At 43.7% G+C, this 15,502-nt stretch overlaps 1 pseudogene across 1 annotated transcript; it reads left to right on the top strand.

The window, feature by feature from the left end:
• The first annotated feature begins 275 nt into the window (after positions 1-275).
• Positions 276-4,316, top strand: LOC147464279 (epoxide hydrolase 3-like; annotated as a pseudogene). The gene is made up of 5 exons (XR_015188300.1): positions 276-456; positions 521-732; positions 834-1,016; positions 1,233-1,456; positions 1,778-4,316. The product of XR_015188300.1 is annotated as an epoxide hydrolase 3-like (transcript).
• Positions 4,317-15,502: the final 11,186 nt, after the last annotated feature.

Raw genomic sequence — 15,502 nt, 5'->3', positions numbered from 1 at the left:
AGTGCAACTGCAAAAAAAGACAAAATCGTGCACTGCGTGCAGTCAGCATACGCTGGATTTGGTTAACGGGCTGAGTTTGCGGAAATAAGAACTCCTTTTTGCATCATTTTCCTGCGACCATGTGAACTAAACAGCCCTTGGTTTCCAATGGCAACCAATTGCGAGCCTGTAGCTCATGTGAACTGGCTCTTACCTTATTAGTTTTTCAACAGCGACGGTCTCGCTGTGGGGTTCAACCCTGGCCGTGCGGACGCGCTCTGTTCCCTCTTTTAAGTCGGCCACTTGCAGTGTGCAACTGGCATGTCGCTAGCTTGGCGATTGTACCGAGCCTACAGATATACAATTAGCAAGCGCTTGTGGCAGCAGGGTAGCAGCTGAAGCTGGCGATGGAGGGCGCGACGCACCGAACCATCTCCACCAATGGCATCTCCATGCACTTTGTCGAAATGGGAGAAGGTGAGAGAGAGAGAGAGAGAGAGAGAGAGAGAGAGAGAGAGAGCGCAACATTGCCTTGGTGCAGGCCCAGTAGTACTCTTTCTCCACGGCTTTCCAGAGGGCTGGTATGGATGGCGCAAGCAGATTCCTGCATTTGCGAGAGCTGGATACCGAGCAATTGCGCCAGATATGCGTGGCTATGGAGACACCTCTGCACCTGAGGGGTCCAACAATTACACCTACTTGCATATTGTGGGAGACTTAGTCGGCCTGCTGGATGCTCTCCAAGTGGAAAAGGTGTGTGTATACACACATGACCTGAATGCCTTCCCTAATTGCAGGTCAAGCTTTGTACTAATGTACATCCTCAAGGTTACCTTTAATCTTGTTTTTTGCAGGTATATTTGGTTACTCATGATTGGGGTGCAGTGATTGGGTGGCAGTTTGCCCTCTTTCGGCCCGACTGAATCATTGCACTCGCAACCCTTAGTGTTTATTTTCCTGCTCGGCACCCGTCTGGCAGCATGGTGCAGTTGATGAGAGCTGCTTTTGGAGAAGACCACTACATTTGCCAATTTCAGGTATGGAGGCAAAGACGCATTGTTATGGTGCGCAATCGGTTCTTTCTGTTGTAGGCAACATATGCACACAACACGTCCCTGCATAGCCGGAGAAGATGGAGTACGAGAAGGCATTATAAGTTGTTTTGTTATTACAAATTCCATGTTCTGGGTAGTGATAAGAGCATGTTCTTTTCTTTTTACTATATTTTGTTAACCCTTATTAGCTCAATTTAGGCACCTGGCAAGATGGAAGCTAAAATAGAGCAAATTACATCAGAGGTCCTTTTCAGAAACCTTTTCAGCCGTAGGCTGGATCAGAAGATGGAAGGTTTGAGCCAAGTGAAGGAGAGTGTGCCTCTTCCAGCATGGACATCCGAGGAGGACATTGCATACTATGTTTCTGAGTTTGCAAAGCATGGGTTCACTCCCCCGCTAAATTATTACAGGGCTTTGGATCTGTAAGTCTTGGTGCTATTGATTTGTTTGTTTAGTAAGGTTGCATTTATGCTGGCTCTTGTGTTCGGGCCTGCATACTTTTGTATGTTTGTTTGAGAGACCAGTTAATTGAGATATGAGCACCCTTGCAAAGCTTGAGAAGAAGGGCTTGTGGATCTGTATGTTTTGGTGCTATTGATTTGTTTGTTTCGGCACACCATTTAGGGTTTAGGGCTCTTGTGTTCGGGCCCCTGCATACTTTTGTATGTTTGTTTGAGAGACCAGTTAATTGAGATATGAGCACCCTTGCAAAGCTTCAGAAGAAGGGCTTGTGGTAAATGCAGGTCTTGGGAACTCACGGCTGCGTGGGCAGGAAGCAAAGTGACGGTTCCGTAAATCTATATCGCTGGTGACCAAGATCTTGTATATGAGTTTGCGGGTGCGAAGGACTACATCAAACATGGGATGTTAGCAGATGTACCCTCACTGAAAGAGACTATAATCCTTGAAGGGGTGCAGCATTTTATGCAATTAGAGCAACCAGAGGTGGTGAATGATCACATTCTCAAGTTTTTCAAAGGCTTTCATGCAGGTTGAGGGGCATGATGGGCTCATTTGTTATACTGCTTTTGATGCATCAGTCATGAAATGATGGACATAAGGCTACAAGGTTCTCTCTCTCTCTCTCTGTGTCCGCACATGCTTGCACGCCCGTCCTTTTGAGAGAATGAGGTAGGCAGGCTGAAGCTCACAGCGTGCTATATATTGTTTGGTTGCGCTACGATATCAAATTCTAGGAATTGTTTGGTTGCGCTACGATATTGTTTGGTAGCGCAAAGTTCAAACCCTCGGGAAACATTTCTGCTCGTAATCGCATTGTCTTAGGCCTGTGTCACACACGGGCACCGGACATGCTTACACGGGAGCCCATTTGGGTGCCTGTATTGCCACTTAGATAGACAGACAAATATATTCATACTTTTTGCTAAGCACTTCAAGAATCAGAGGTAATCAGTTGACAAAGACTGATCCGCACGACAGTGGAATGTACACATCGAACCCGCCTATTGCTAATCACGCACATGATTTTTTTCATGTCCAAACTCCGGAGTCCACAGTCAAGCAGAGTGGCATCATGCTCTGACGATATGTGCTCTTGCCATCTCATTTACAGACACTTTTGGGTGGATGTGGCAAGACACCAAGTCCCATGGGCTCTAAGCCACGACTTTGACAACAGACAACGTTTGTCTATATTTACTACTATGTAACCTGCACATTGCTGCGGCCACAAAGGCATGGTCTTTAATGCTATTTTTGTGCCTTAAGTATGTAACACCAGCCATACAATCACTGCTCCATTATTGTGTATTAAAATGTTCTCTCTATAGATCATTGAGTCTCTCCATCGAATCATTTGATGCACTCACATGCACCATAAGGACACCATTGATAAAGAGTGTCCCTCCCTCCCTCCCTCCCTCCATCCCCAACCCCCCAGCCATTGACCCAAATTCACGTCTTTGGCTTTGACGTACAATTGGCCTTGGAGTCTTGCTACTCTTTTGATTGCTTGCATCTCATCCTCCTTCTCATATGCAAGACTTGTAGCATTACACATCTTCACATAACCCATAGAGAGAGATCAACTTCATAAGTCAACATGGTTCAAAGAGATAAAAAGTCTATAGCCACCAATACAACTCGGGGGGTTCACCATTTAGTTCCCCCCTATATAACATACGTTCATGGGGTATTAAAAATTCTCTTTTTAACATGTTTGCATGAATACAATGACACTTTATTTTAAGATTTTTTTTTCAAAACTGAATTAGAAAACCCCTTATTTTAATGTATCTCTATTAAATTGCTTAAACTTTTTGTATTTTAAATTCCCTCCTTGCGAACTCACGTTATACATTAACATGATTACATAGTGCACCCCCTGAGTGATACGACCAATAAAGCTTTGATAAAGAGTAGAGTTGTTACGACATCTACTTCAACATTTGGAATGCAGTTCAACACAACATATCTATTAATTTATTTTACTCGCATGCATATCTATTGCGTTCTTGTGAACAATTTACGAATTTTACCCAGTTATAGAAGAGAGATCTTGGGACATTCACTCTTGCATTTCAGTCTTTGAGTTCAAGACTCATCATATATATAGATATAGATCTTTGATGTTGCTTCGGATTGAGTGGTGACCATGTTCTCTCTCTCTCTCTCTCTCTCTCTCTCTCTCTCTCTCATATCAAATCACTCAATGGATAGATCTTTGACTTCTCTGACTTCTTTGATTATCATCATATTTATCATATCCATCATGATTATTAAGCTATCATACACTCTATTTGCACCCCAAAGTTGCTGTGGCCATTGTAGCACTCATCGAGCCCAGGGCCACTATCATAGCAACTATTATCCTTGTCGCAACCATAGGAAAACTTGTCGTCGCTACCAGAAGGAAAATCCCTTGCCCATTGACCCGGTTGTCCACAATTAAAACAAAGGTTTATCATGAAGCTTATAAATAGCATATTCCTTGCTTCTTTTGTTAACAAATCCAAAACCATGAGTGTGCTAGTATCCCTAACCATCATAACCTTGGCCTCCACAACCTTGCCAAACCTCCTAAAGTAGCTTTTGAGGGCTTTGTCATCCACCTCCCAAGAGAACCACCAAACAAAATTTTGTTCTCCTCATACTCATCCATGTCCAGAGCTCACAACTTGTGTGCAATTAGCAAAATAGAAAACTCCACATACCAAACCAAAAACCTCTCTCTCTCTCTCTCTCTCTCTCTCTCTCTCTCTCTCTCACACACACACACACACACACACACACACACACACACACACACACACACACACACAATGGATTCGACCTCTACAATGGACCATGGCTTTCTCTAAGAACGATTCCCATAGGCAACCACCAATGTCAAGAGGTCATCCATGTGAGTAGCACGTGTGAGCCTCCCTCTTGTCATGGATGTACCCCGATTGGGACATGGAGATGCTCAGTGTTGAGGAAATGCTCTACCTTGGAAACGTGTGGATGTGTCCCAAATTTTGAGAAATTTGTAGTCTCTATAATAAAGTTATAGATGTCTTATCAATTCTTGAGTTCCAAACCTCCCTCTCTGTCTCTCTAGCTTCAAGTTTAAGGCTCCTCATGTATATCTTTATTCTCAATTTGGATTGTTTTTGAGACGTCAAAAATTTTCTTCTTCTCTCTCTCTCTCTCTCTCTCTCTCTCTCTCTCTCTCTCTCTCTCCGCCCCCCACCCCCTAAATTCAAGACTCATTGGGTAGATCTTTGTCGTCTTTTAGGGGTTTTCCCATGCGATGCTAAAATTCTCTTCTTCTCGTTTCTAGACCCTAACCAAAGATATATTAAACAAATTTCAAAATTAGCACACGAGCAAAGGTGCACGCGTGCGTGCACGCGCACACACACACAAAGTTCAAAAATATTCTTCTTGAGAAAAGAAAGTATAAAAGCATACGCTTTACTTAATGAAGATTTTTGAGATTTACAGGCGATATTTCATGTACGAAATGGCTTCATATAACTGAGACTTAATGGCATGTAAGGCAAGATGCAAGAAGCTCTTTATTCAGAAGAATTCATTGTTAATAAGTATCACCGGCTCTATGAGGGACTATATGAATAGATCGGTAGTGACCCATTGTGTGGTGATGCTCACCTAGATGGAGGGCCAATTGACATTAGTGACGTCTAACCAATCACTCCTTGCATTTGTCCAACCAGTCAAAAGCATCATAGACTACATGCTGGAAAGTGTAAAAATGAGATGTAAAAACAAACACACGTATGTCACCAACTTGTACTCATTCTTCTTATCATTTTCCTCCTCTTCACCTCATTGCATTAGGTAATGGTCATATGCAGCAGTCATTAGTTATTTTAACAAATAACTATGCTTTGATCATGATCAGGTGAGGAGAGTCCATCAACATGCAAGTAGAGTCAAAAGGCATAGTTCTACTATGCAAACAAGTTTACACCTATGCTGATTTCAACATAGTTGCTCTTGCAACATGTTGAGCGAGAGGGAGCTACTTTTGAGCTATGCAGTTTGTTACCATATACATGTGTTAGTGATGTGTGCGAACACACTTAGGACCGTCGAGGCATTTTTTCCCTCTTTAGGAGGTTTTTTCCCTCGTGCATTCTATATACGCCCATCATTCTAGGGCTATCTATCTTCCCATTGCACACTAAGTAATACACTCTTTGTTGTGTGCCTTGGGCTTCCTTCGTCTTCTCCAAGTTGTGTGTGTTTTCCTGCAATCCTAATTCCAACAATTGGTATCAGAGCAGGTTACGTCCTCTTGGGCTTAGTCGCCAGCAGCTCCAGCACATGCCTGCTCACTTTCTCCGATTTTGGTGAGATTCGGCGAGCATTCACAGGTCGACAAAAATTTCGGGCTCATTTTGGCCTGTACTTCCACTACAGATATTAATGCACACGTTATTTTGTCATTTTGTGCAAATTTTTTGTCAGTGTTGTTTTTTGCATAACATATCCCTTACAATCTTCTATGGTTTTTGCTATATAGCTGTGCGCTCCTTGCCGCACTGTCGAAGCAAGGGACTTGCCGATACACCGTGTGCGAGCCACAAACGGCTCCAAGCACACAACAAGCCTAAACTAGCAAGCTCAAGAGAGCAAAGGGTGTGTCACTCACCGCTCTACGCTCGCCTTCGTGGTGGATTCCTCGTCGCGATGAAGAAGAAGCTGCAGTCGCGCCGCGCTCAACCGCTTCGAAGCTGTCGTGCCTTCGTAATGCTCGATCGCACACACACTCTCCCTCTCTCTCTCTCTCTCTCTCACACACACACACACACACACACACAAGGAGGTGAAGAAGAAGAAGATGGAGATGGAGATGGAGCAAGAGCACTCTTCTATTGCACAAATGAGAGAATGAGTAAAAATTAGGTTTAGTTGGCTTTTATAGGAGCTCACCCCATTCACACTTGGGCGCCCATACTTAGCCAACTAACCCTAGCATGTTCGTGTTAGAGTGCGCCTCTCATCGGCGATCACTCCTACCCTTTTCCTATTGGTCCGACAAGCCCGGTACCTGACTCTAAATAATACAACGTTTATAGATCATAGGGTGTCCGTGTGCCGTGAGGGTTAACATGCCCCCCTTCCTGATGTAGATTCCGTCCTCGGAAGCTATTGAGTTGAAGCTGGTTCGTCGAGGTGGAAGAGCATTTGAGATGAATGTCCTTAGCCTTCTTCAGTCACTGCAAAATCAAACAGCATTGGCACAGTAATTGCATTCTCTTAAAAAACATATGCAGTTTTAGGTAGACATATTGATTGGTCAAAGAATTTCAAACAATTTGGTAGCAATGAACATTAAATTGCAATGTAATCAAATGCATAAACAGATGTAAAGGTAAAAAATTAGACAAGTGACGGTCGAAAGGCACTAGAGATCGAATATTAATACCATGGGTAAGCTTCTTAATTTTTTGTGGTCAATTAAGTTGTTTAATTGCGAGAGCCAAGTATTCATGTTCGAGGGCTGACTAGAGGCTATATCTAGAAAACTTTGTAGTTAAGCTACCATAAAAGGAATTTCTCATGAAATCATCGCCTGACTGATTACTTTTTCGTTGACCCCCCAAAGTCTTTTCACATTGATTCAATTATGATGTGTGTGCTTATTTTGTATGCCTTGGGTTTTTTGCTTCTCAAGGAAAAGCGCCCACGCTGGGAACCTCTAGGGCTTTAGTACCATAGGCGATACATGTGAGTGAAGTACCAAATCAACCTGAGATTTCTCTTCCAGCTTAAAATTTTACATTGTGGCACTTTGATTTTTTGTTTGTTCATTTTCAGCATTTTAATTTGTAACTTTTGGGGGTCATAAACACTGTTACCCTCCCCAGGCTCATCACATTAGTAAACTCCCTTTATAATACTTAAGCTAAAGGTCAATAGGGTTAAGCCCACTAGAAAGCCCTAGTACATTTCATACAATGCTGCCTAAATCGGATTAAGAACCTAAGTAACCATTGTTTATTAGGAAGGCATTCCCCATGGTATTGAGAGAAGATTTCTAATACCTAGCTTGGTCAAACTAGCTTAGTCGGATTGCTTGATTTTTAAACCGAGACAAGTGACTATGACAAAACACTACATTGAATTAAATGTTTGATACTAAGCCAATGCGCTGAATATTATGCTACCAATCACAATCAAAGCAGACAAACATGGATGCAAAAAGATAAGGGCAATGCTAATGGACAAGAAACACCTGTTTGTGTTGATGGTCGCGCTTGATCTGAAGGTTCCATGAAGGTCCAAATCTTAACCACAGCAACACGTTCCTGTACACACTATGAAACACAAACAATACCTCCAGGAGGCACATTAGTGGGAAAAGATAACTTCGCTAATCTCTCAACTCTAAAACAGAAACACTCCTATCGTACTAATCTTACCTACCCTCCATCACTCAAGTGATGAGGATCAAAGGTGTTTTATGGCATAGGTTTCTGTTTCACTGTACCAGTTGTGACATGTGTAGGTCTGAGTCAATGTTTTGACTTTTATTGTGCATACTCGTTTGCTAATTGCTCTTGCTCTTTATTTTTTTGTTTTTTGTGAGTATAAAGCTTTATATGTACATTCCCTAAGATCGGAGATTGAGAGGTCAGGGAAAAAGGTTGAGAGGGAAGCAAGTGAATGATGACTGTCAGCAAACACTCCCCCCTTCCTTGGGTAGATCATACCGTTTGAAATGAGCTTGTCACCATTTGAAACCAATTGTTCCAGTTGGTAATAGGTGAGGATTTTTGCCAGTAGTTTTCTATTACCCTAGGTGCCTCGTCAAGTTGCAAGGGTGGTAAGGTACTCTCCCAGGATTGAACTTGAAGTGGTTCATCAGGTGATTTTTGAACACTGGGAGGTGTGGATTCCTTTGTAGCTTCATGGAGGTCCACTACTATAGATGGAGGCTGTGTAGAAGCTTTTACCTCTATGGATGTATTACATGAGGAGCTAGAATCTTCATGGGACTCCCCCCTTCCTGAGCTAGGTGGAACAAATCGTTCTTTCTTTGGTACCCAAACTAGCTCGGGAGTGGGTGTGTAGCATTCTGTGATTTTTTCCTTTCCACGATCATTGATTCGTTTTGGAGCTACGGGATTGGGCTTACTTGGGTCAGGTGATAGGTAAGAGCACAATCTACGTTTTGGCACCTAGATTTGATCATTTTCTTGATAGTAGCCTTGGGCTTCCAATAGTCGTTTAGGGATCCATCGCAACATTTTCTTACTTTTCTTGGAGCGATTGGTACGTTCCTTACAAGGCTTCTGTTTTTTAGCACTAGCTATGGTCACTAAAGAAGCTTTAGGGACCCACTTGTATGTTTTCTTCGTTATATTAGGATGAGTCTTGTCAGAAGCGATATGCATTGCTTGTAGCATATTTTAGGGTATAGGCATTTCATCCCCCTCAGGTGTTACCCAGGTCGTCCCCCTATTTCCCCAAGTGTCTATGGTTGATGCTAGGTGGACCCAATCCACATTGTCCGACTCAGTCATCCCAGGTAGGATATCCATATAAGGAGAATCTTGGCCAATGTCTGTATCCTTCTTACAAGTGTAACAATATTGTAGTGGGGCCGAGTGAACTGTGGTGTCAGAGCGATGATCAATAATGGTTTTACTCCCTAAGGGGTGTACCTTACCAGTCACCAAATCCACTCTAAGGACAGAGTCTTGGAATTGCAAATAGACATGATTTTTAGACCAATCATGAACCATTTGTGCTTCCCTCATGAATGGTCGTCCTAAAATCATTTCATATGACATAAGGTGTTTAGAGAAATCCATTACAATGAACGTATGTCGTACCTTGTGTCCTAGAACTTTGATCTTAAGATCCTTGAGCATCCCCATAGGTTTGGCTATGGTACCATTTGCCATCTTTACCACAATGTTAGTAACACTGAGGCGGGGTTTTCCCATGGATTCCCAACAATCTTTTGTAACGATGCTAACTCCCGCACCACCATCAAGAATTCCCTTTATAGTTAATCCCTTGGTAGTGATGGGTAGGGTCGCATTAGACTCGTCGCCTTCAAAATACTGCCCTAATTCGTTAATGGGTACCTCGATCACAGACTCGTGTCCATCTAAGTCAAGTGATTGCACATGATTTTCCTCATCAATCATAATCGAGTCAGGCCTATTTGGTTGCGCAAACTGCGGTAATCCCGTTCGTAGCTCTCCGTTAAGGAATGCTCGAAGTGCAAGGAATAACTCAGGATCTCCATACAACTTTGCTATGATCGTGGTTCGGACCTCAGAAGACATGAAGTCCACTAGTTTGGCAACATTCATTGGCGTTTTGCAGGGTGTAGGTCCTTGACTAGGAACTGGTGAGGATGGAATCTCATATTCCTCAATGGGATCAGGTATTCCTTCGTTAAACATCCTTTCCAACAAGAAAGGTGTATGCTCACTTTCTGATGTCCCGTCCTCACTCCCTTCTTGGATGATACTAGATATGGCTAACGGTCTATGGTTCATGTGGGGTGGATGAACTTGCGTGGGAAACACTGTGTCATGAATTTTGACATGCATGGGTTCTGGTTCTAGTTTCCTTTGAGTCTCCTCCACTAAACCTCTTAGATGTTTCACCTGCTTAATCTCGTCTACTGGGTTTGGGTACGTCCCAATCTTCTTTTTACGATTTTTCCCTTTTTGCCCCTGCGGTTTATCTTGGGGGTCTTGGATTGGATTTGGAAACACTTGTGGTGTTTTCAGAGGCTCTTTATGATTTTCTCTTATTCGGTTTTCATTTGGTTCCATGTTACGGTTTTCTTTGTCGGTCTTTCCCTTTGTGGTATTGGTTCTAGTCTCCATTGTCTCGATTGAATCTGAATCATCCTCGAGGTCATTCATATACACGGGGTCATCTCCTGTTCCTATGTTTGTTTTGGAACTTGGCTTTGAATTTTCCGTATTCTGCGACTTCTTCCTTCGTGTCTTCTTTTTCCTTGCTTGGATAACTGACGCGGTATCTCTCTCTTCGAGGATATGGCCTGGCCCTTGAAGCATGGACCGTGTAATCGCATAAGCGGGTGCGACGGGTGGTATTGGCGATGTCACACTAGCAATTTCGACCAAATTCAGGGGTGTGATTTTAGGCGCATTTGGGTTATAGGGGCATTGGGCAATCAAGTGATCTATGCCACAACGATTACATGTGAGTATTGGCATTGCAGACGTGCTCCCTTGATTCATTTGCATCTGTGCAGCATTCTTTTGCAGCCTAATAGGGCACTCCGCTGCTCGATGTGGTCCACCACACTCGTAGCATTGAAGAGGTGGCCTCCTAGCCTGGGTGTTGATATTTTGACTTCTGGATGCGAGAGCAGCAGCTTGATAAACCAGCTTGACTTGCCCCCAACAATCTTCCATGTAGTATATAGGACACTCTTCCAATGTATCAAGTCCGTAGGCAATACTAGTGTCTATTTCCTCCTCACAGCCATCTGGATAAGCATTTGATGGCTCGCAACCCACTTGGTTCATAGGGGCGACTCTTGGATGCGGGGGCTACGGTCCTAGCACAGGAGGTGGTAGCGGTGTAGCTTGTACAACATTTTGAGATCTAGGGACCATGTGTTGCGGTAGTTGCTGAACAGGTGGAGCAGGCATCAATACAGGAGCTCGAGGTGTATCCGTCCAGGCTACAGGTGGTCTATTTGCCATCATACGTTTGATCATTAAACAATCCTTATCTTGGTGACCATACCTACCACATGCGTTGCAAGTTCCATTAAATTTTACTCTAAACGTAGGGCACTCACTAGTGCTATGTGGACCTAAGCAAATGGAACACCATTGTTGCTCCCTTCTTGGATACATGTGACTATTTTGAGGGGGTCGATTATCCTTAAGAGACTCTTGGATTGCCTTGGTGAGGTCTGTCAAGAATGTCTCAAATACCTTTGGCTCATTGGCAATGGGCTTTGCAGTCATGGGTTCATACTCAATGGCTTGTGAGCTAGTGGATCTCGTGTCAGTAGACACCCTCATGCCTGCTATCATCAAGTTGTCCTCTAATTGGATTGCATTGGCAGTGACATCTTCCCAGGTTGTGATACCTCTAATCACTAGTCCATTATAGATTCCTTCATTCCTCAACCCTCGAATGAATCGATCAAGCAGTTGGTTATTGTTGAAGCGCTCATTTACAGGGCAGTGAGAGTTTAAGTGCTTTAGACGACTAATGAAGTCCCTTACTGACTCTCCTTCCTTACGTTCGGCCTTCTGTAGCTGAGATGCTACACCCCAAAGCACACCTTCTCGTATGTACTCCTTTAGAAACAACCTTCGAAGGGTAGGGTAGATTGTTTTCTCGTCCACCCTTAGGGTCCTATACCAATCTCCAGCCTTCTCACTTAATGTCAAGCTTAAGGCATTGCACTTATGTAGTTAGTTGCGTTCCCCTAAGGAATCACATACTTGTTCAAACACTTCAATGTGTTTCCTAGCATCTTCATCCCCATTGAATTTTTGCGTGAGTTTGGCAATTTGTACTACCTAACTTCTAGGCTCTCTATCAGATGCATGACGCATATTTTCCGCGATAGATCGACCTATGGTTTGAGCAAACGCTGCCAAGTCACCTATGTGAGGAGGTAGGGCCGGTGGAGGTACTCTTGGAATCATATGTGGGAGAGGGACAGGTACCGGTCTTGGCATATGTGTGGATGATGCAGGATATGGAATATAACCGGGCATAGGTCCACTCGGATAAGAGCTAGGGAGTGGCACTCGAGGAGCATAAGCAAGTGGTACAATTGGAGGTGTGGGGGCCATGTGTGCATAAGGGGCTAGAGGCACATACGGTCGAGGCCCCATATTAGGTACTACGACACTAGGTAGTGGCACTGCGCTAACCGTAGATGTCATCGGTACATTCTCTGTTAGGCTTATCCCTGGAGTGAGCACTGGGTTTTCCTTAATAGAGGGTTGAGCCAAGTTAGGGAAGCTAAAGTTTTCGCTCGGAGGCTCAGATTGCATAGAGACCCCAGGTGAAATGACGTAAGATGGGTCCATGGGGCTCATTAGAGGAGTCTCCATTTGTGATAGAGTAGGCTGTTGAGCCTTGCTCGTATCCAGAAATCTCATGGGGCCAGTTGAGAGTATATTTACCCCTCGGTTTTGCCTTTCTGATTGAATAATGCCATGGATAACATTACAGATCATTTTCTGTTGATCTTCGATGCTCGTGGCACTAGAGGTGGATTGCACAATCTCTATCCATCCTACATGGTAGGCGTGGCCAGAGTGTAGATCCGTCAACACCTTAGTGTGGAGGTCGTATGTCCAATGATCATTAATGAACAATCCTTCTAGAGTCGACGTGTTAACGGTTTCTTGTGAGGTAGAAGCAATGTTGCTCCCCGTGGTTTTACTTGTCACCAATGGTACTCTAGAGGGAACTTCTGAAGGAGGCAGCTCAACAGGGCCTTCTTGGTAAGAAGTTGGCAGGATATCCACATGGACACTCTTTGGGGGTGTGGGGTCCACGTGCGATGTGAAAGGAGAGTTCACTTCCCCACCCCCTTCGTGTGCTTCATTTGCATCAGGTTCCGAGCGAGTAGCTCTACCTAATGTTTCCATGAAACGGCTAAACATACTAGTACTAGGCTGTGGAGCTTCGGGAGGTGCATGGCCTTCTCTCTCAGTGTTTTGGGTAGGGTATGCTTCCATGATTTCTGAGTCGGAGGAGGAATCACTAGCGGCTATTTTAGGGTCTTGGGTGGTGCTACCTTGTGTCCCCGCTGAGGGTCTAGAGCTTATCGTGGATGGGTAATGGGTGTCCGTATGAAGAGAGGCACCCTCAATGTGATCGTGCTCTAACACCCGCCCAGAGCGTAAGTGCATGTGCTTTTGATACCCTAAGGTGTCAAAAAGCTGCTCTAGGAGGCCTTGTGACTAGTTTTTAACGTGTTTTTTGTTTGTTTTTTTGCTAGATTTTTTAGAGCGTGTCGTGGAAGGGCCGTGTGATAGCTCGAAACGAGCGTATCGGTCAGAGGGTCGTGCCGTGCTTTACAGCCCTCCGTTTGGTCACTCTATGCCCTCGGAATCCCTAAAACTGTCAATTTCCAGTAGGGAACTAGGCCCAAACTAGAAAGTCCAAGGGTGCAAGTGGGAAGAGAAAGGAGGAGAGTGGAGGACTTGTCCCACATGCTCTCATTCTCTCTTGAGGGAGTAGGGTATATATATAAGAGTGAGTCTGGTATATATTATAAGACTGAGGACTGAGGCCTGGGCTTGGGCTTGGGCTTGGGGAAATGATCCCGATCTATCTTTTATACAAACCAACCCGTCCGTTTTAAGAGTCCCGTTTTTTATTTTCGAAAAATTTAACCGCCCGCTCACTCGCGTTTATTTTTTTTCCTTCTTTTTTTTTTCAAAATTTTTTTTTTCGATTTTTTTTTTTGCAAAAAATACAGAAATTGAAAATGCAGAAATTGCAGAAATTGAAAATAACTCAAGAAATGCAGAAAATTGAAAAAGCGCAGAAAATGCAGAAAATTGAAAAAGCGCAGAAAATGCAGAAAATTGCAGAAATTGGAACTTGACAGAAAATTTAACACAGAAAACGCAGAAAATTGCAGAAATTGAAATGCAAGAAATGCAGAAAATTGAAAACGCACAGAAATTGCAGAAATTGAAAAAACGCAAGAAATGCAGAAAATTGCAGAAATTGGAACTTGACAGAAAATTTAACACAGAAAACGCAGAAAATTGAAGAAATTGAAATGCAAGAAATGCAGAAAATTGAAAACGCACAGAAATTGCAGAAATTGAAAAAACGCAAGAAATGCAGAAAATTGAAAAAACACAGAAAATGCAGAAAATTGCAGAAATTGGAACTTGACAGAAAATTTAACACAGAAAACGCAGAAAATTGCAGAAATTGAAACTTGACAGAAAATGCAGAAAATGCAAAAACGCAAGAAATGCTAACTGTGCAGTGCAAACCAAAAAACGTAGAAAACGCAAAAAACATAAATCTCCACACAACTACACACCCTCATTCCCTGCCTTTCCTATGATAGAGATTGCACCACAAGAAAACGTAAAGTGCTAACCGAGCTTAGTGTAGGGCATATCCCCGGCAACGGCGCCAAAAATGTGCGCTCCTTGCCGCATTGTTGAAGCAAGGGACTTGCCGATACACCGTGTGCGAGCCACAAACGGCTCCAAGCACACAACAAGCTTAAACTAGCAAGCTCAAGAGAGCAAAGGGTGTGTCACTCCCCGCTCTACGCTTGCCTTCGTGGTGGATTCCTCGCCGCGATGAAGAAGAAGCTGCAGTCGTGCCGCGCTCAACCGCTTCGCCGCCGTCGTGCCTTCGTAATGCTCGATCGCACACACACTCTCCCTCTCTCTCTCTCTCACACACACACACACACAAGGAGGTGAAGAAGAAGAAGAAGATGGAGATGGAGATGGAGCAAGAGCACTCTTCTATTGCACAAATGAGAGAATGAGTAAAAATTAGGTTTAGTTGGCTTTTATAGGAGCTCACCCCATTCACACTTGGGCGCCCATGCTTAGCCAACTAACCCTAGCATGTTCGTGTTAGAGTGCGCCTCTCATCGGCGATCACTCCTACCCTTTTCCTATTGGTCCGACAAGCCCGGTACCTGACTCTAAATAATACAACGTTTATAGATCATAGGGTGTCCGTGTGCCGTGAGGGTTAACAATAGCACATGTTATTCCCACTTCGTTTCTCCTCTTTTCGGACAGTTTTCACATCAGGTGCAACATTTACCATGGCCGACAACAACACAGATGTGTTCAAGATGTTTGTAGCTGAGGACATATTGGATGGGGACAATTACCCTATGTGTGCTTATATGATGCAACATGTTCTTGTGTCGAAGGGCATTTGGAACATTATGCAGGGCATTGATGTACGTCTTGGTTCTGAGGATACAAGGGATGTTGAGGATGTTGCAGGTCTTGCTACAAGGA

Source organism: Adiantum capillus-veneris, chromosome 1 (genome assembly GCF_014529385.1).
Source record: "Adiantum capillus-veneris isolate H3 chromosome 1, ASM1452938v2, whole genome shotgun sequence".
Lineage (NCBI taxonomy): Eukaryota > Viridiplantae > Streptophyta > Polypodiopsida > Polypodiales > Pteridaceae > Adiantum > Adiantum capillus-veneris.
Note: the sequence above shows the minus strand (reverse complement) of the source record. Positions and strands in the feature narration are given on the sequence as shown.